General features: G+C 42.9%; 1 long non-coding RNA gene across 1 annotated transcript in view; it reads right to left on the minus strand.

The window, feature by feature from the left end:
- Window positions 1-221: 221 nt before the first annotated feature.
- Window positions 222-19,901, minus strand: part of LOC138752681 (uncharacterized) — an 86,559-nt gene continuing 66,879 nt past the window's right edge. The window contains exons 3-4 of the long non-coding RNA XR_011350831.1: window positions 3,026-3,239; window positions 222-427 (exon numbers count right to left, since the gene is read on the minus strand). This is a non-coding gene — a long non-coding RNA (uncharacterized lncRNA). The remainder of the gene's footprint in view (window positions 428-3,025; window positions 3,240-19,901) is intronic.

The following is a 19,901-nucleotide window of genomic DNA, read 5'->3' on the forward strand; positions in this document are numbered from 1 at the left end:
AAATGCAAAAAAGAAAGATAATAAATATTCACTGTTATGCAAGTGGCTAAAATAAGTGATAGCAAGTGTAGACTGTCCTTTTGTGGCATTGGAGCAGTCCCTGATTTGTGTAACAAGGGGAGGTTCAAGAACCTGATAACTGTTAGAAGGAATACTGCTGCCACAAAATGACAAATTTTGTAACATGACAATAAACCTGAATCTGAAGCTGTTCTTGAATCTGGAGATGATGGTCTTCAGGATTCTGTACCTTAAACTCGAAGGTGGCAGTGAGAAGTGGTTGTGACCAGGGTGAAGGGGTTTTTTATGATGCTGGGTGCCATCTTGAGATGTATTCAGTGGATGGCTGGCCAGAGCCTGTGATGGACCTGGCTATGTTTGTTCTCTTCTGAAGCCCTCTGGACTCCTGGGTATTGACATTCCCAAACTGTGAAAGAGAGAACAAGAAGGAAAAGGAGCCAAGAAATAAACCTCAACCTGTTGGAAGTTCAAATTGTTTGGAGAAACTCGTGGGCTCGCTTATCTTTTTCCTTTTGTGCACAATTTTAAAAAGTGCTGTGTGCATTGTAAAGTTTTATGAAGGTGATTTCTATCACATCAGAAGGATTTTTTAGGGCTCATTCAGGAATCTGATAATATAAACCATAAAACCATATAACAATTTACAGTATGGAAAGAGGTCATATCGACCCTTCTAGTCGCACTAATTTACGTGAAACTCCACTAGTTCCACCTACCCACTCCCATGCCCATAACCCTCCAACCCCCTCACATCCATGTAATCACCTAGCCTCCTTTTAAATGACAGAACTGACCCTGCCACAACTACTTCTTCCAGTAGATCATTTCACTCAGCCACCACTCTCTGAGTGAAGAAGCATCCTCTTATATTACTCCTAAAGTTTTTCTCCCTAACCTTTAATTTATAACCCCTTGCTCCAATCTCCCCTACCCTCAGGGGAAAGAGCCTATTCACATCTACTCTATCTATTCCCTTCATAATTTTATATACCTCTATCAAATCCCCTCTCACCTTCTACGCCCCAGTGAGCAAAGTCCCAGTCTACTCAATCTTTCTCTGTATTCAAGATAGTGCAATCCAGGAAACATTTTTGTAAACCTCCTTTGCACCCTCTCTACCTTATCTATATTCTTCCTATAATATGGAGACCAGAACTGCACACAATACTCTAAACTTGGCCTCAACAATGCCTTAAGTAGTTTCAACATCACCTCCCAGCTCCTATATTCTATGCTATGATTTATAAAGGCCAGCACACTAAAAACCTTCTTTACCACCATATCTGCATGAGAATCCACCTTCAAGGAATGCTGAACCTTTATTCCAAGATCCCCCTGTTCCTCAATGCCCTCCCCTTCACTGCATATGTCCTATTTTGGTTATTCTTCCCAAAATGAAGCATCTCACATTTATCTACATTAAACTCCATCTGCCACCTTTCAGCCCACCTTTCCAAACAGTTCAAATCCTTCTGTAGTCCATGAAAACCCTCCTTACTATTCACAACTCCCCCTATTTTTGTCATGGTGGGAAAGAAACTGTCCTTGAATCTGGAGGTGTGTAATCTCACATCTGAATTTTCTAGATGGGAGGGAGACGAAGAACATCTGTTTAGGTGAGTGGAGGAAAGTTTAGGTGAGATTTATGGTCAGAGAGTGGTGAATGCCTGGAATGCATTGCCAGGGGTATTGGTGGAAGCTGGTACAATAGGAACATTCAAAAGACTCTTAAACAGGCATATTGATGTAAGAAGTATAGAGGGTTATGGGTGTTAGGTAGATAGGGAGTATGTTTACATAGGTCGGCGGAACATTGTGCTGTACTATTTTCTGTTCTATGGGGGGGATGAAGATAGCATGGCCGGGGTGGGATGACTTTTAATATTTTGGCTATTTTCATAAGGCAACTGAAATTACAGATGGAATTGATGGAGGGGAAGGGTTGTGTGTGATGGCCTGAGCCACATTCAAAACCTTCTGCAGTTTCTTGTGGTTGTGGGCAGAGCAGTTCCTGACCCATGCAGTGATGCACCCTAAAAGGATGCTTTCATTGGACACCTGTGGAAGTTAGTGAAGGATGCAGGTGACATGCCAAATTTTCTCAGGCTTCTGATGAAGACGAGGCACTAGTGCACTTATTTGGCTGATGCTTCGACATGGGTGGACCAGGACAAATCTCTGGAGATGTTTACCCCGGGAACTTAAAGCTGTAAATTATCTTCACCTCAGCATTATTGATATGGACTGGGAAGTGAGCTTTCCCCCTCCTCCGGGAGTTTATGCCTAGCACCTTGGTGTTGCTGACATTGAGTGAATGGGGTTTTTAAACTTAAATGTAGACATACAGCATGGTAATAGGCCATTTCAGCCCATGGGTCCGTGCCGCCCAATTTACCCCCAATTAACCTACATCCCTGGTACATTTCTAATGGTGAGAGGAAACCAGAGCTCCAGGGAAAACCTATGCAGACATGGGGAGAACATACAAACTCCTTACAGACAGCGTGGGATTCAAACCCTGCTTCCAATTGCTGGTGCTATAAAGACATTGTTCTAAGAGTTATGCCAACTGTGGTGCCCTGGAACCAAGTCAAAAGTCCTACTGTCTCCCTTCTCTACTCTGTTTCAATGTTGTCAGAGATCCTGCCCATGATGATGGAGTTGTCCAGGAATTTACAGATGGAGTTGGAGCTGTGTTTGGCCACGCAGTGAGTGTACAAGGAGTGTAATAGAGGACTGAGTACCATCTTGTAGGACCCAGGGTTGAAGAGATCATGGAGGAGGTGCTGTTACTTATCCTTACTGATTGTGTCCTGTGAGATAGAAGGCCATGGATCCAATTGCAGAAGAGGGTGCTGAAACAAAGGCTATGGAGTTTGGGATTAGTTTATTTGGTACCATTGTGTTGTAAATGGAGGTGTGTGGTCGATAAATAGCAGGTGTCTTTGTTGCCCTGCTGTTCTGGGGTTGGGTGTAGGGCCAGGGATAAGGGACTTGCTGTTACCTGTTGTGGTGGATGGTGAACTGGATGATGGAGGATGTAGACGGTGGTGGGTGTGGTCAGCTGGGAAAAGCCCTTTAGTCCAACTGGCCCACACTTTCCAGGTAGTTCACAATTTCATTCATCATGTCTTGATCTCGTGGTTGACGGTGCAGCCACATTTACAGATGCTGCCCAACCCATGGAGCACTTCCAGGATTGGTGGGAGAGCTCAGCTCTAAAGGAGAGGGTGAAATTGAAGAAATTGTTTTATATTATGTTGCCATGCTGATCTCACGGTGTCTTGTTCCCCTAGAACAGGTTTTGTGGTTGGCAACAACACTGCTATTTGTTCTGTGGTAAAAATGGGGGGGAGAGGGCTCAAGGAGGCAGCCCTTACAAATATCAAACCAACTTTCTTGACTCATGTTCTTGTAAGTGCTGCTGAGAAGTCGACAAGAGTCATTCCTAATCAGCAAGTTTAATTGTGGAATATATTTATTGAAAGATTCTGTCATTAGTTCCCTCTGGTGATGTATTATATTTCAAGGAATGGAACACTGGGAGTAGTATATTTGGAATGGCAGTACAATAGCAGTGGTGATATCCTCAAGCACTGGCCTGCATTTCCCTTCGAGGCTTCCAGGGTTCTTGGCATCGGAACTTGGTGTGTAGTTAAACATACAAATATGAAAACTGTTCTCCAACTTCCTCTGTTCCTTCACTGAATCTAATTTTGGTTGTTGATTTAGAAACTTAAAATAGATTTTGTTTTCTTTTTGTCTCTCTCAATGTGATCTTGGAAGAATGAATTTTTAGGGATCAATATAATTCAGAAGCTAATATGTTCTGTTAGTTTTAAAATGGGTTTTCTATTTACTTTGCCTCTTGCAGTCTCTTTATTTGTCTTTGACTCCCTTTTCTCCATTTATATATAATTTAAATATACTTTACACAGTGCGACTCAGTAAGAATTTTTTAATTTGATTGGTTGAAGAGACATCTCAGACATCTCATTACTTACCCTGTTCAGTGGTCCTAATGAACTCCTACAGAAGTTGACACAGTGGCAGAGAGTCACCCAATGCAGGAGTTAAACAAGAAAGTCTACAGACACTGGGGACGAGTACAATACACAAAGGTGCTGAAGAAACTCAGCAGGTCACACAGCGTCATAAGACGTTGAAGGTAGTTGACATTTCAGGCCTGAGCCCTTCATCAGGAATGTAGAAAAACAGGTAGGCACCTGAATAAAAAGTTGGTGAGGGGTGGGGAGGAGGAGGAAGGAACGGGGAGGAGCACGGGTGAACAGGTAAGTGGTAATGTGGATACAGGTGGGAGGGTCGATGAGAAAGAAAGCTGAGAAGGGATGGAGAAGAGGCCAGAGGGCTAAGAAGGGTAGCTCTCTGATAGGAGAAGCTGGAGGATGTTGGGGATAGGGAAAAAGAGTGAAGGAGAGGTTAACAGAAATTGGAGGTCCTCCTGCCCCCACCTTTCTATTCTGTTTCTCCTGACAAAGGGCCCAGGCTGCCCTCTACTTCCTATGGATGCTGCATGACCCGTTGAGTTTCTCCAGCACATTTGTGCACTGTACCCAATTGCAGGAAAAAGGAAAATGGTAATTAGTTTACTGTTGTACATATAGTAAAATAAACATCTGCACCGAAATTGGTTGCTGCAGCCGAACAGGTATTTTGTACTAAAACAATTACAATTGTATACTTAAATGAATTTAAGAGACAATCAATCCAACAAGATAAATACTTAACGAATATCACAGAGCAAAAAAAGTAGTGCTACATTGGTGCAGCCAGTCCTTTTGTGGTGTTATGAGCAGACCCTGATTAGTGTAACCAGGGGAATTTCATGAGCCCAATAGCTGTTGGAAAGGAGCTGGTCTTCAGGCTTCTGTACGTGCCTGAAAGTAGCAGTGAGAAGAGGTTGTGGCAGGGTTAGCGTAGTAGTTAGTGTGACGCCAGTGACCTGGGTTCAAATCCAGCGCTGTCTGTAAGGAGTTTGTACGTTCTCCCTGTGTCTGTGTGGGTTTTTCCCTGGTGCTCCAGCTTCCTTCCATCCTCCAAAACATCCAGGTTTGTAGGTTAATTTGGGTGTAATTGGGCATCATGGGTTTAAATGGCTGGAATCAGCTTCTACCATGCTGCCAATAAAAAAAGATAAATTATGATGGGGGTCCTTTATGCTGCTGGCTGATTTCTTGAGGTGGCATCTCACATGGATGTCCCATATATGCTTGAGAACTCTCGCTGTTTAACATTGCCAGTACCAGGACTTCATTGCTACCCAGAAGATCCTTCCTGTGTGAACGAAGCAATGTGGGCCTATCATAAAAAGGAACTAGCTGGGGTAGTGGTCAGCATGCGTACTCTTAGCTTCTTGATATCAAACATTACATCTATGCAAAGATTGCAGAGGGCATTAATGAGGTTATTGTAAAATTGAGAGAAAATTGTCTGTTGGTATTGAGGTGCAGAGGACACTGAAAGGCAATTGAACTGAGGGTATGATCTTATGAGTGGCTGAGGATGTACCCACATTATCAGAAAGTACAATATGTTGAGGTGTGTGTTTGTTACTTGGAAAGACTTAGGCAGAAATTATTTTCCAAGAATAGTTGGAACTATAGAACAACATAGCAGAGGAACAGGCCCTTTAGCCCATCTAGTCTGTGCTGAAACATCATTCAGCCATCCCATTGGCCTGCACCCAGTCTATAGCCCTCCATATCACTCCCATTCATGTATCTATTCACATTTTACAAATGTCAAAATTGAGCCAGCATTCACCACTTCAGCTGGCAATGTGTTCCACACTCCCACCCCTCTCTCTTTGTGAGAATTTCCCCCTCATGTTCCCTTTAAACATTTCACCTTTAATGTTTCTATTAAACATTTAATCCAACAGCCACAGACCTCCATGTACTACCCTCACCCCAATCATAAACTACTCTGGGACCACCAAAAGATCTGTCTGCACTATTGAAACCACTTTTATATTGCTCTAAATGGAACTGTGAATATTTATTTATCTATTCTTTAAAATTATCTATGTTTTTCTGACCTGGCATATTATGGTAATTTACTTCAGTTATCGTTGTAACTTACGTACATGTGTGGCTGCAGCAAGTGGGAATGTCAGTGCATCTGTACATTGTACATGGAACAATAAACTCTCATCATTAACAGTAATTATCAGCCAGGGTAACAATGGCTCTACTGAGGTTCAGATTTTTTATGATATAAGTCTGACATCCACTGAAGAAGTATCACAGCTGTAACAACAGATATGGTGAGCCTTTCCTTTGTTCAAGTTCAATTGCATGGGTTTAATCAGAAAATAATGGTTTGGGATAAATTGTCAAGTAATCTTAGGCACAAAGTGAGTAGGTGGAATATCAAAGAGAGAAACAGAGGTTTAGATTATCATGACTTTGGGTCACTGTCAGTTTTATTGTTTAGAGTTGATTTACAAGAATTGACAGAGATCATCAGCTCCTCAGTTGTTGAGTCACATGACACCTTGATAGACTGATGGACCTTGGTCTTTCTTTGCCCAGAGAGTTACTTGCTGCAAAACTCCTAGAATTTATACAAAAGCTTCAATTTAAACTTCTGGTAAAGTCAAATAGAATTTTATCGGGTCCGAGACAGTCAATTTCACAGCGAATCATCTTTGAGACAATCATTTTTACAACCAATCAAGTTTGAGCCAGTCACATTCAAACCAATCAGGTTTGAGCTAGTCGATTCCTGAATACGACAGCCCCAAAGTTGGATTATATATTTAGGTGATTAAGCTGGTGGAGAAAGGACAATGCAGACTACCCAGCTGTCTATCACTCCATCTCAGCTTTGGACCTCTGAAAGCAAGGCAGTCTGCTCAGTGAAAGGAGCAACCTGTGGAGGGACTAGTCAGAGCTAAGGCTTTTGTCTTTGGAGTGTCGAAGGATGAAAGGTGCCAATAGAGGTGTATAATATTAGGAGGGGCTTAGATAATGTGGACAGCCAGGATCTTTTTCCTGCGGTGACTGTAGCAGATACCAGAGGGCATCTGTTTAAGGAGTGTGGAGGAATTTTAGGAGAGATGACTGAGATAAGTTTTTTTTAAACACAGTGAGTGGTGGGTGTCTGGAATGAATTGTCGGGGCCGGTGGTGAAGGCTGGTGCAATAGAGACTACATGGGGTACAGTTTGGGCATCTTATTAAAGAAAGGATATGCTGATATTGGAGGGAGTTCAGAGAAGATTCACACGAGAAACTTATGATGACTTTTGAACTGTACTCCTTGGAGTTCAGAAGAATCGGTGGAGGGGGTGAGGAGGGGAACACCTCATAGATGCATTTCGAATGTTGAAGGCCTGGACAGCAGAGTAGATGTGTCAAAGTTGTTTGCCCTGATAGGGGAGTCAAAGACATGAGGGTGCAATTTCAGGAATGAAAAGCACCCATTGAAAATAGAGATGCAGAGCAATTTCTTTAGCCCGAGAGTGGTAAACCTCTGGAATTTTCTACCATGGGTGGCTGTGGAGACCAAGTCGTTGGGTGGATATAAGGCAGAGATTGATGGGTATCTGAATAGTCAAGGTATCAAAGGTTATGGGGAAAAGAAGGGAGTGTGGCTCTGGCGACTGGATGAAATGACGGAGAGGACTCGATGGGCTGAATGGCTACTTCTTCCATATCTTATGGTCTATTGGACATTTAAAAGACTTAGATAGGCACGTGGATGTCAAAAAAGTAGAGTGTTATGAGTGTGAGGTAGGGAAGGATTAGATTGTTGTGGAGTTGGTTTCCATAGGTCAGCACAACATTGTGGGTTGAAGGGCCTGCACTGTGCAATAATGCCCTATGTCTCTGTCTATCCAGTTAGCTAAGGGAATAATGTAACAATAGGGAGAATGAACTAGATGAGCAGATGGAATCAAATTATATGGTCTGAGATGAGGGAATTATCTTCCTGCATTACAATGGTTTAAAACAAAATGTTGATCATATAACACATAGATCAAACTTCTCATTAATTTTCCATTGAGTTTGGACATATGTAAGGTTTAGTGAAAAGGAGTGGTGTGCCATTAATGTACATCACAGAGTAAGACACTCAGACTTTGTAGATTGGTCTCGAAGACAACAAAACTCTTTTTAAACCACCATTATTATCTCTGCACTGTTCAAAGACATGATGAAGTAATAGTTTATGTCGACACTGATCAAAACCCACTACATCAAAAACTACAACTGTTTTATATTATGCTCTCTACATATTCTTGCTTCAAGAACTGAGCACTGATTTTACCCCTGGTTTCCAAGCTAGGGATAAATAAAGTGGATGTTTCTTTACAATTTTCAGGCTGCATTTCTGGAGAAATAATTTCCCCAAACTTTGATATGCTACTAAAAAATAAGTTCTCAAAGCATGACAGCCTCAATAGCTCTTTGCATGTGTTAATGTAAAACATCAGTATAAAATTGTTCAGGATAAATATTCATGATCTTGAAAAACTGTGCCTGTGCATTTTGTATTTCCAGCACAACCAGGCTAAGTTGGAATGTCAGGAGTACATGGTTTGAATTTTAAATAATTGAGGTCTCTTCCCTACTGAGAAGAAGGTTCATGCTGCCACCTTAAGTACATCTGTCCCAGTTGGATGGAATATGATTGAGAAGAATATAATTCAGTTATTCAGATGATAAACTGTAGAGTGTACAGAGGAAATTCACGGGGATGTTGCCAAACCCTGAATGATTTGGTGGGGAGGGGGGAGGGGTCACACTGGCCCGCAGTTGCTTTAATAAAGTCCGTAATGGCCCTGGTGTAATCATTCAGATGCTGAGCTGCGTTCTTAAACACTGCCCAATCCATTGACTTGGGGCAGTCCTATATCCATTCTTAAGCCTCCCGCAAACACCTTCTAGATGTCCTGATCTTCCTGACGGCTGGAGCCTCACTTTTTCTGACTGAAAGTGTGGAATGAACTCAAAATACAAAGTGCAGATTTATTGTCAGAGTGCATACATGACATCACATTCAAATGTAAGATTCTTTTTGCTGTGAGCCAGGCAGAAATTCTACTCTGCCAGCGGAGGTACTGAATGTGGGCTCAATTTCAACATTTATGAAAAATTGGGACAGATACATGAATGAGAGGGGTATGGAGAGCCATGGCCTAGGTGCAGGTCATTCGGACTAGGTAGAACAATAGTTTGGTCAGACTAGATGGGCTGAAGGGCCTGTTCCTTTGATGTAGTGTTCTACGATTCTATGATTCCATGGTACTAATATCATGGTGCATGACCTCACACTCGTGAATTTTTGTTTTGATGGGAGGAGGGCTGGTGAAGAGAGTATTGGATCATGTTGGCAGGTCAAAGGGACTGAATTATTATGTGAAATTACTTCTAGTTATGAGATATTATTCTGGTGTTCATTTCTTGGGTTTGAAAGCCTTTCCACTGATAACAGTTGGGTGTTTCCACGCAATAGCTTTCCAGCCCATAATCGAATCTGGGTCTGCATAGAACAGAGAATGTACAAGATAATAAGGGCCTGAACTGTGCTGTAGTGTTCTACCTTCTCTGTTTTACGCAGACCCAGATTCAATTATGAGCCTGGAAGCTGGTACAATAGGGTCATTCAAAAGACTCTTAGATAAGTGCAAGAATAACCTGACCTAATCCTTTCCTCCCTCACACCCATAATCCTTCAATTTTCTTGCATTCTTGTATCTATCTAAGAGTCTTTTAAATGACCCTATTGTACCAGCCTCCACCACTTACAGCAATGCATTCCAGGCACCCACTACTCTCTGCAAAAAAACTTGCCTCTGACATCACCACTAAACTTTCCTCCATTCACCTTAAATGGATGTCCTCCTCTGCCACCCTAGGAAAAAGTGCTGGCTGTCCACCCTATCTAGGCCCCTCATAATCGTATATACCTCTATTGTCACCTCTTCTGCACCATCTCTAAAGATTCCATATCTTTCCTGGAATGAGACCAATAAGCTGAACACCATGCTCAAAGTGTGGTCTAACCAGAGTTTTCTAGAGCTGCATATTACCTTATGGCTCTTTAATATAATCTCCCTCTGGTACTGTGAGGCAGCAGTTCTACTAACTACATTGCCATCCCAATCAATGTGCACTCAAATGAGCTTTCACAACACTCCAACAGCGGCATGGTTGATGTAGCAGTTAGCTCAACGCCTTTATAGCACCAGCAATCAAGGACCGTGGTTTGAATCTCGCGCTATCTGTAAGGAGTTTGTATGTTCTCCCCGTGTCTGTGTGGGTTTTCCCCAGGGCCTCCAGTTTCCTCCCACCATTCGAAACATTCTGGGGCTGTAGGTTAATTGGATATAAAAAGGACGGCACAGTCTTGTGGGCTGAAATGGTTTGTTACTATGCCATATGTCTAAATTAAAATTTAAAATTCTAAAAAAAAGTTTTCTGGACCATCTGCAGTGGTGGATTTGAATTCTTGTCACATAGACAGACAGTGTGGAAATAGGCCCTTTGACCCAACTTGCCCACACCAACCAAAATGTCCCTCCCACTTTTGTCCCACCTGCTTGTATTTGGCCTATTTCCCTCTAAACCCATCCTATTCATGTATTTCTCCAAGTTTTTCTTTAACATTGTTTAAACATTACCTCCTCTGGAAGTAGTTCCATGCACCTACCATCTTCTGAATAAAAAGTTATGACTCAAGTTCCTTTTAAACCCATATACTCTGGTGACTGATTCCTCTACTCTGGTCAAAAGACTCTCTGCATTTACCTGATCTGGATTCACCCTCTTATGATTCAAATGGTGGAGCAGACTTGATGGGCCAAATGGCCTAATTGATTCATTTGTTTAATCAATTTTAACATTAGATCCCTTTGATTTTCATAGAGGCAAGGCTCATCCTAAAATGCAAGATGTTGGAAGAGGTGCAGTGGTGGGGCATAGAATCTCCACACTAAGATCCTGCCTGCAGTTGTGGTGAGCTCGTCACCCTGGATGGCCACAGTGAGGGTGGGGTTGTGTGGCGCAAGGCACCAAAGGGAGATTGTGCTGGTGAGAGAACAAAGGTATTGGCGCAATCCACTGAATAGAATTGTTTGTCAGTGAGCTTGAGTTGAAGAGAAATGCTGTTCGGGCAAGTGCCACTCCAACAGCTGGTTGTACCAAAGGAATAAGCAACCAGGTAACTCAGCGTGGTGTGACAGTCAGTCACATAGTGCGGGCTCATTGGCCTTCATAAATCAAAGTAACTGAGTACAGGAGTTGGAATGTTATTGTAAAGTTGTATAAGACATTGGTGAGGCTAAATATGGAGCATTGTGTGCAGTTTTGGTCACCTAACTACAGTAAAGATATCAATCAGATTCAAAAAGTGCAGAGAAGATTTGCTGGGATGTTGCCAGGACTTGAGGAAATGAGTTAGAGGGAAAGGTTAAACAGTAAATGTAAGCAGGCTTTTTCTCCTGAGGTTAGGTGAGACGTGAACATTGGTTAAGAGTGAAAGGTGAAATATTTAACAGTAACATTCTTCATGCAGAGAGTGGTGAGAATGTGGAATGAGCTGGCAGCTGAAGTCATGAATGTCAGCTCCATTTAAACATGAAAGAACAATTTGGTTAGGTGCTTGGATGGGAGGGGTATGGTCTGGACCAGAGGGCATAGCATCAGAAGGCAAAGACTTCCCTTTAGAACAGAGATGAGGAGGAATTTCTTTACCCAGGGAGTGGTAAATCTGTGGAATTCTTTACAGCAGATGGCTGTGGAGGCCAAGTAATTGGGTACATTTAAGATAGAAGTAGATAGGTTTTTGATTAGCAAGTGAAGAATAGAATAAAAATGAATAATAAATCAACCATGATGGAATGGCAGAGTGGACCTGATGGACTGAATATCCTAGTTCTGCTCCTATTTATTATGGTCTTGTTCTATGCCCCTGATCATCTCAGTCAGTTTAGCCGGGGAGTGCACAAACATTTTCTTGCACAGCATTGCCATATAATAAGATATAATTGGCCATAATGATGAGCTGTAATATCATTCTGGACACACCAGAGAGTGCAGATGCCAGAATCTGGAGCAAAACCCCAAATGTTGGAAGAACTCAATGTGTCGAGCAGTGTCCATGGGAGGAAGTGGGCCCTCAAAGTCTTGGGTCAGGACCCTTCGTTTGTACTCGACTCGAAACACTGACTCTTCTCCCTCCCCAGATGCTGCCTGGCCCTTGGAGTCCCTCCACCAGCTAGTTAGATATTTTAAAATTTAGACATACAGCACTGTCATTTCGGCCCATGTGTCCGTGCCGCCCAATTTACACCCAATTAACCTGCATCCATGGCATGCTTCTAGTGATAGGAGGAAACCTGGGCCCCTGAGGAAAACCCACACGCAGACACAGGGAGAAGATACCAGCTCCTAACAAACCCAGGTCCCGATCGCTAGTGCTGTAAAAGCATTGTGCTAACTGCTACACCAACTGTGCCACCCCTAGTCTTCTCTTCAGTGGCATCATACTTGGGATGGAACATCAGGTAACTCTCATTTACAGAGCTAGCCAGATTTTGTCTAACTCAGAAGCAACAAATTAGAAGAAGAATCTGATGGCAAACACAGAGGTGATTTGGCTCATTGTTTTTAAACCATCCAAGGTTAACCCACATTTCCTAAATATCAGCAGGTTCAGATAGTGGGATGAAACATTAATTCTCTCTCCACAGATGCTGCCTGATCTGTTCAAAACTTCTTTTTGTTTTCATGGTATCTTCTGTGTGGCTCACCCAGGTACTTTTTAAAGGTAGGGAGAGTTTCTTGCTCTTGCATTCTTTCTGGTAACAACTTACAGCACCACCCCCAACCCCCCCCCCCCCCCCCCCCACCACCAGTCTCAATGGAGCAGCCACCATTGATAAATCTGTGAAGCAGATAAGGTCAAGGCAGGAAAGTTGTTTCCACTGGCAGGTGAGATTAGTGCAGCACGGTTAGCATCACGCTGCACTTTTACAGTGCCAGCGATCAGGACTGGGGTTCAAATCCAGTGCTGTCTATAAGGAGTTTGTACATTTCCCTGTGCCTATGTAGGTTTCCTCTCACTGTTCAACACAGGGCTAATTGGGTGCAATTGGCTCATGGCCCGAAATTGCCTGTTATGGTACTGTTTGTTTAAATTCAAAATTTAAATTTAAAATAAAAACTTGGGGACATAGCCTCAGGATTCAGGGGAATAGATTTCAAATGGGGATGAGGAGGAACAGCTTCTTCCAGAAAGTAATAAGGAATATCAGTGGAATTTTCAGCTTGAGGAAGCAGTAGAATCAGCCTCCTTAAATATATTTAAGATACAGTTTGATACATTTTTGCATAGTAAGGGATTAAGGGTTGTGGGAACAGGCAAGTGGGTGGAGCTGAGTCCACGGCCAAATCAGCTGTGATTTTACTGAATGGCGGAGCAGGCTCAATGGGACAGATGGCAACGTCTGCTCCTATTTCTTATGTTCTTACATCTTGCATTTTAATGACATATTTCAAAACTTCTAGTGCTGTCGAAAGATAGGGATCTTGTAACCACTACTAATGAACACCTCATGAGTAAATGATAGAATAACTTCTTGGACTATCCACAACTGAAGCAGGAGGTTGGCGAGTGCACGTACACTATGTTTCAGTTAATTCACTCTAATTGACACAATCTGGGACAGTTGCCAGACCTGTGTAACAGTCGGTCAAGTTGTGCTTGGAAACCATTAATTTTCACAAAAAAATATTCTCTCATGGCAGCAAGGGCTACGTCATAGAACATGTCAAAATAGTCAGATTCTATTAAATGGGGGTCTGAATTGCGCATGTTGTTATTCTGGATCCTTAATTACTTTAGACTGACTTGTCAACTAAACTGTCTTAAAAGCACAAATATGTGTGGTACATGAGCACAGTGAAGCTTGAAGTGAGTCTTGTTAGTCTAGAGAGGTTCAAGGACATTGCAGAAGAAGGCTATTCAGTTCTTCATAGGTACATGGTGTGCTGTCCTCCATTAGTCAGGAGGTTGAGTTCAAGAGCCATGAGGTAATGTTTCAGCTCTATCCAACTCTGATTACACCACACTTGGAGTATAACCTTCAGTTCTAGTTGCCTCATTACAAGAAGGATGTTAAATGCATTGGGGAGGGTGCAGAGACAATTTACCAGGATGTTGCCTGGGTTTTATGGAGCAAAGTTAACAAAGCTTGGCTTTTCTCTTTGGAGTAATGAATGATGAGAGCTGACTTTTAATAGATGTACCTAAAATGATGAGGGGCTTAAATAGGGTGGACAGCCCACACCTTTTATCCTGGGGGTGACAATAGCAAGTACCAGAGAACATCTGTTTAAGTTGAGTGAAGAAAAGTTTAGGAGAGACATCAGATCCAAGTTGTTTTGCACAGGGAATGCATTGGGAGTGGAGGTTGAGGTTGGTACAATAGGGACATCTGCAAATCTCTTAGGCACATGGATGTAAGAAAAATAGAGGGCTTTGTTTGGGAGGTAGGGAAAAATTAGACTGCTTTGAAATGTTTAAATAGGTCAGCACAACATCACAGACTGAAGGGTCTGTACTGTTCTATGTTCTGTGATATCATTTAGTTTATGGATAATTTGCAACTCTATCTTCCTGCCTTTAATTTGCCAGATTTTTAATTTGAGAGATACACTACAGTAACTGGCCCCTCCAGCCATAAGCCTGCACTACCCAAACACACCCCTGTGACCAATTAACCTACTAACCCCATATATCTTTGGAATGGGGGAGGAAACCAGAATACCCAGAGGAAACCCACACAAACATGAGGAGAACATTCAAACTACTTGTAGACAGTGGTGGATTCAAATTCAGATGGCTTGCGCTATAATAGCATAGTGTTGACTGTTATACTAACTGAATGAAATCTTCAGAAGGGCCAGGTTCATTTACGAACATTACACATAATTCAGTGACCTGCTATTGAGACAGATATTGTGTGAAGGCACAAGTGAAGCACACACACGAACAGAGGTAAATGGCCTATTTCTCAGTTGTGAAGTTGACACTATCCCTGTCCCATTTCTATTACCTCTCTGACTCCACCTCAGTCCAAATTCAATATGCAATAATGGAACTGATTTCACATACACTGAGAAGGGTTCCTGTAACCATCTCTAAGGGACAGGCCATCAGACCCCAGCCAATGTCTCTTGACAGTATAAGAGTAAGACCTAGCGCTAATGGATCAGACTTGTGAAAAATAACTCACCTTGAGCCTTGGGAAAGAGGAGAGGCCTCCTGATACTCTACCCCTTCCCTGTCACAGAGAAAGGCACCTCTGCCTACAGGCAGTGTGGTGAAGTGGGAGGCTTCTCCCACCTCACCTCCATCAGGTGTGTTGGACACAGAGTCGAGGGAGATGAAAACCTCAGCTGATGTGTGTTTCTTCATGCCTGGTAATTCAGTCTCACCTGCTCCTCACAGATTCCACCTTGGGGATGAGCCAACAGCAAGACAGGTTGCCCAGTGACAATGAAATCAAGTTGCAAATAAAATATGAGGAGGATAGCCAGATTATGGTATTTTTCACAAAAGCTTTCATTTTACCGCAATGAACCTCAAAATGGGAAGCTTCACAACAGTTATAAAATGTGAAACATCAGCTGTTGTTTGCCACTCTCAGGATTGTTCTATGTGAAGTTTTCCAGTTGAGAACTACTGACTTTAAAAAAAAATATATTATGGTTTTTATTTCACACTCTCCAAGGGTTTAAGAAAATATTGGCTTGAAAATATTATCTTGGCCAATTTGAAAGACATAGAAATGCTGGAAAGCATTAGCAAAGCAGCAGCATGGAACTTATTTAGAACATTGTTGAGCAATCTCCCATGGCAGAGTTCACAAAAATCTGAAACAAGGATATATCGCTTGGCTGTTAACATCTCTCCTCTTTTGACTCTCTGTGGAAGTGTTTGATCGCTGAAGAGTTTAATTGGAGGCTAAATGTTAGCACCAGTTACTTGGCTCCTTATAAACTCCATAACCCCCCCATCCTAATAAATGTTCTCCACACTCTATCTTATTGATATCTTTCCTATAGTTGGTGACCAAAACTGTGCACAATACTCCAAGTTTTGCCTCACCAATGTCTTATACAACTTTACCATAACATCCCAACTATTGTACTTAGTACTTTGATTTATGAAGGTCAATATGCCTAAAGCTCTCTTAACAATCCTATCCATCTATAACATCACTTTCAGGGAGTTATGCATCTGTATTCCCAGATCCCTTTGTTCTACTGCACTCCTCAGTGCCCTACCACTTACCATGTATGCCCTTTCTTGGTTTGTCCTTCCAAAATGCAACACCTCACACTCGTCTGCATTAAATTCCATCTGCCGTTATCAGGTCCTGATCCCTTTGCAAGCTTTGAAAACCTTCTTTGCTGTCCACAACACCTCCAATCTTAGCGTCATCTGAAAACTTGATAATTGATATGGATGACAAATAATAATGGTCTCAGCACTGATCCCTAAGGCACAGGACTACTCAAAGACTTCTATTCTGAGAAACATTCATCCACTGCTATTCTCTGGCTTCTCCTATCCAGCCATTGTTGAATCCAGTTCACAATTTCACCAAGAATACGTGGTGCCTGATCCTTCCTGGCTAAACTTCCATGTGGGACCTTGTCAAAGGCTTTATTTAAGTCCACGTAGGCAACATCGATAAACTTTCCTTCATCAACTTTCCTGGCAACTCCTCAAATAATTCTTTAAGACTGATTAAACATGACCTACCTTGCACAAAGCCATATTGACTATCCCTAATCCATCCATGGCTATTCAAATAATTGTATATCCTATCTCTTAGAACACCTTCAAATAATTTACCTACTACTAACGTTAGGTTCACCAGCCTATAATTTCTAGGGTTATTTTTGGAGCATTATTTTAAACAACAGAACAACGTGAGCTACCTATCAATTCTCTGGCACCACACCCGTGGCTAAGGAAATTTTAAGTATTTCTGCCAGAGCCCCTCCAATTTCTGATGGAATATCTTGTTTAACCCCAGGGATTTATCCATCCTAATTTGCTTTAAGACATCAAGCACTTCCACTTCTTTAATCTGTATAGGTTCCACAACCTCACTGCTGGTTTACCTTACTTCCTATGATTCTGTGCCCTTTTCCTGAGTGAATACTGATGAAACCAGCATTTACGATCTCACCCATCTCTTTTGGCTCCAAGGGGACCAATTTTGTCCCTTACTATCCTTTTGCTCTTAATATACCTGTAGAAACCCTTAGGATCTTCCTTCATGTTGTCTGCCAAAGCAACCTCATGTTTTAGCTTCCTGATTTCTTGGGGTATTTCTTGCATTTTTTTATACACCTAAAGTCCCTCATTTGCTCCATGTTGCCTACACCCGCTATGCACCTCTCTTCTTTGAACCAGGTCCGCAATATCCCTCGAAAACCAGGGTTCCCTATGCCTCCTAACCATGCCTTTGATCCTGACAGGAACATACAAAGTCTGTACTCTCAAAATTTCATCTTTGACATTCCTCCACTTACCTCACACATCCTTGCCCGAAAAAAAGTTTACCCCAATCCATGCATTCTAGATCCTTTCTCATTTCCTCAAATTTGCCCTTTCTCAAATTTAGAATCTCAAAGCAAGGCCCAGACTTATCATTCTCCATAATTAACTTGAAACTAATGGCATTATGATCACTGGACACAAAGTGTTCCCCTACACGTACTTATGTCACATATCTGTCTCATTCCCTAATAGGATATCCAGTATTACACTCTCTCTAGTTGGTACCTCTATATAGGTTGATTTAGAAAACATTCCTGAACACATTTGTCAAACTCCAAGCCATCTAGCCCTTTCACAGTATGGGAGTCCCAGTCAATATGTGGAAAATTAAAATCTCCTTCTACCACAACCTGAAGCTCTCTGCTATCTCTCTACAGATTTTGTCCACCAATTCTCACTGACTATTGTGTGGTCTATAATACAACGTCATGAGTGTGGTTGTACTTTTCCCATTCCTCAGCTCCACCTATATAGCCTGCAGTGAACTCAAATTCACTGTCTATGTATTGTTCGGATGATTGGCTCCACCCTCACCTACCCCAATATAAACCCTGGTTTTCCCGTGTTACATCAGATTCACCTGAGGACTATTGTATCTACCGGCCATTGATTGTAAGCTATTAAAATCATGTTTGTACTCCTCACTTGTCTCTGAGTGCATTCAGTCGTGTTACAATTTTAATTGCTTAACTTTGAAGCAGGATGGAAGCCCTGTTGAAGCCAGACATGCTCCAGATCAACTCTCTTTCCCCTGAGGCCCTGAAGGAATTTGCCTACTGGCTGGAGTGCTTCCAGTCCTACCTGATGGCCACACAAGACGTCTTCAACTCAGATGGTCTCTGGAGATCAGCACTTCTCTCTCGAGTTGGCCCCAAAGGGTTCGCTGTCATCAGAGACTGTGTTACCATAGAAAGCTTGAAGGCCCACTACATGAGGCCCCAGAATGATGTGCTGGTGAGGCACTGACTCTCTCAACATCGGCAGTGTCTGGGTGGGTCACTGGATGACTATATTCTTGAACTGTGGCCCTAACCAGAAAATGCCATGATGAAGCAGCCATGACCCGGTGAGTGAGGAGAAACAAATCTGGGACACCCTTGTGGCAGGAGTGAGATCAAGATACATGAGGCAGCGATTGCTGGAATTGGGTAAGAAAGGCTTGGCCAGCACCCTGGAGCTGGTGAAAGCACTAGAACAGGCCCAACTGGGAGCTGATGACCTCACAGGCGAAAGCAGCGCCTTTTCAGAGGACCAGGTCATTGGGGTGCCTGTGACCCCACAGCGCCAGTGCTGATCACTGTGGCCATGTGCGACCGGTAATGCTACTTCTGTGGACAGGAACAGCACACTCGTGCCTGATGCCCACAAAGGACTCCATATGCGCTGGATGCGTAAGAGAGGGGACTGAGTGAAGGTCTGCCTGGCTAAAGGTAACCCAAAGAGGGTGACCACGTGTCCAACCCGTAAATCCTCGTTCAACCCGTGCCCGAGTCCCAAAGGACCAGCCTCTGCCTCTCCGTGCTATTCGCTTCCAGTGTCTTCTTGCTGTGCCTTGTGGTGGGACCCACTACCAGAAGTGAAGAATCGTGGATGCCACAGTGGCCATATTTCCACGCCTCAAGGTCGGCACCACCTAGTCCGTCATCGGATCAAGATGGAGGGTTCCCATCTTGCCAATCCTCTTGTCTGCCCATGGGCCAAGAGAAGAGAGTCAACATCAGCATGGGGAGCGACAATGTTTCTGGAGCACTGGCATTGGTCGTCCTGGATTAGCCAATACCTCACCAATTGAATAACACCACGATGGAGGTGAGGGTAAACAGACATTTGACTGATTGCTTGGTAGACACTGGGTCCACTAAGAGCTTTATAAACTCTGCAACGGCTCTGTGGTACAAATTAAGAGTGTACCTGATGGACTATAGTATTTTCCTAGCTTTGTACTTGCACTCTGCGATGATCCAGGGGTATTGAATAATACATCTAACTGTAAAAGGGGGGGGTGGGGGGAAAGTTTTGTAAGTTCAGATTGTATGTACTGAAGCACTTGTGTACTTCTGTGTTGCTGGGCCTGGACTTCCTGTGTCACCTTGAAAGTGTGACCATGGAGTACTCTAGGCCACTCTCTCCAATCATGGTGTGGAACAGAAGGTCCCAAAAGCCGGATGCCACATGCAGTCTCTCCATCCTAAATTTTAATTTACCACCCCCCACCACTGTTTCCAAACCTGTCTCCCGATTGCAAACCAACAGCTACAAAGAGCAGGCAGT

The sequence above is a fragment of the Narcine bancroftii genome, chromosome 2 (assembly GCF_036971445.1).
Source record: "Narcine bancroftii isolate sNarBan1 chromosome 2, sNarBan1.hap1, whole genome shotgun sequence".
Lineage (NCBI taxonomy): Eukaryota > Metazoa > Chordata > Chondrichthyes > Torpediniformes > Narcinidae > Narcine > Narcine bancroftii.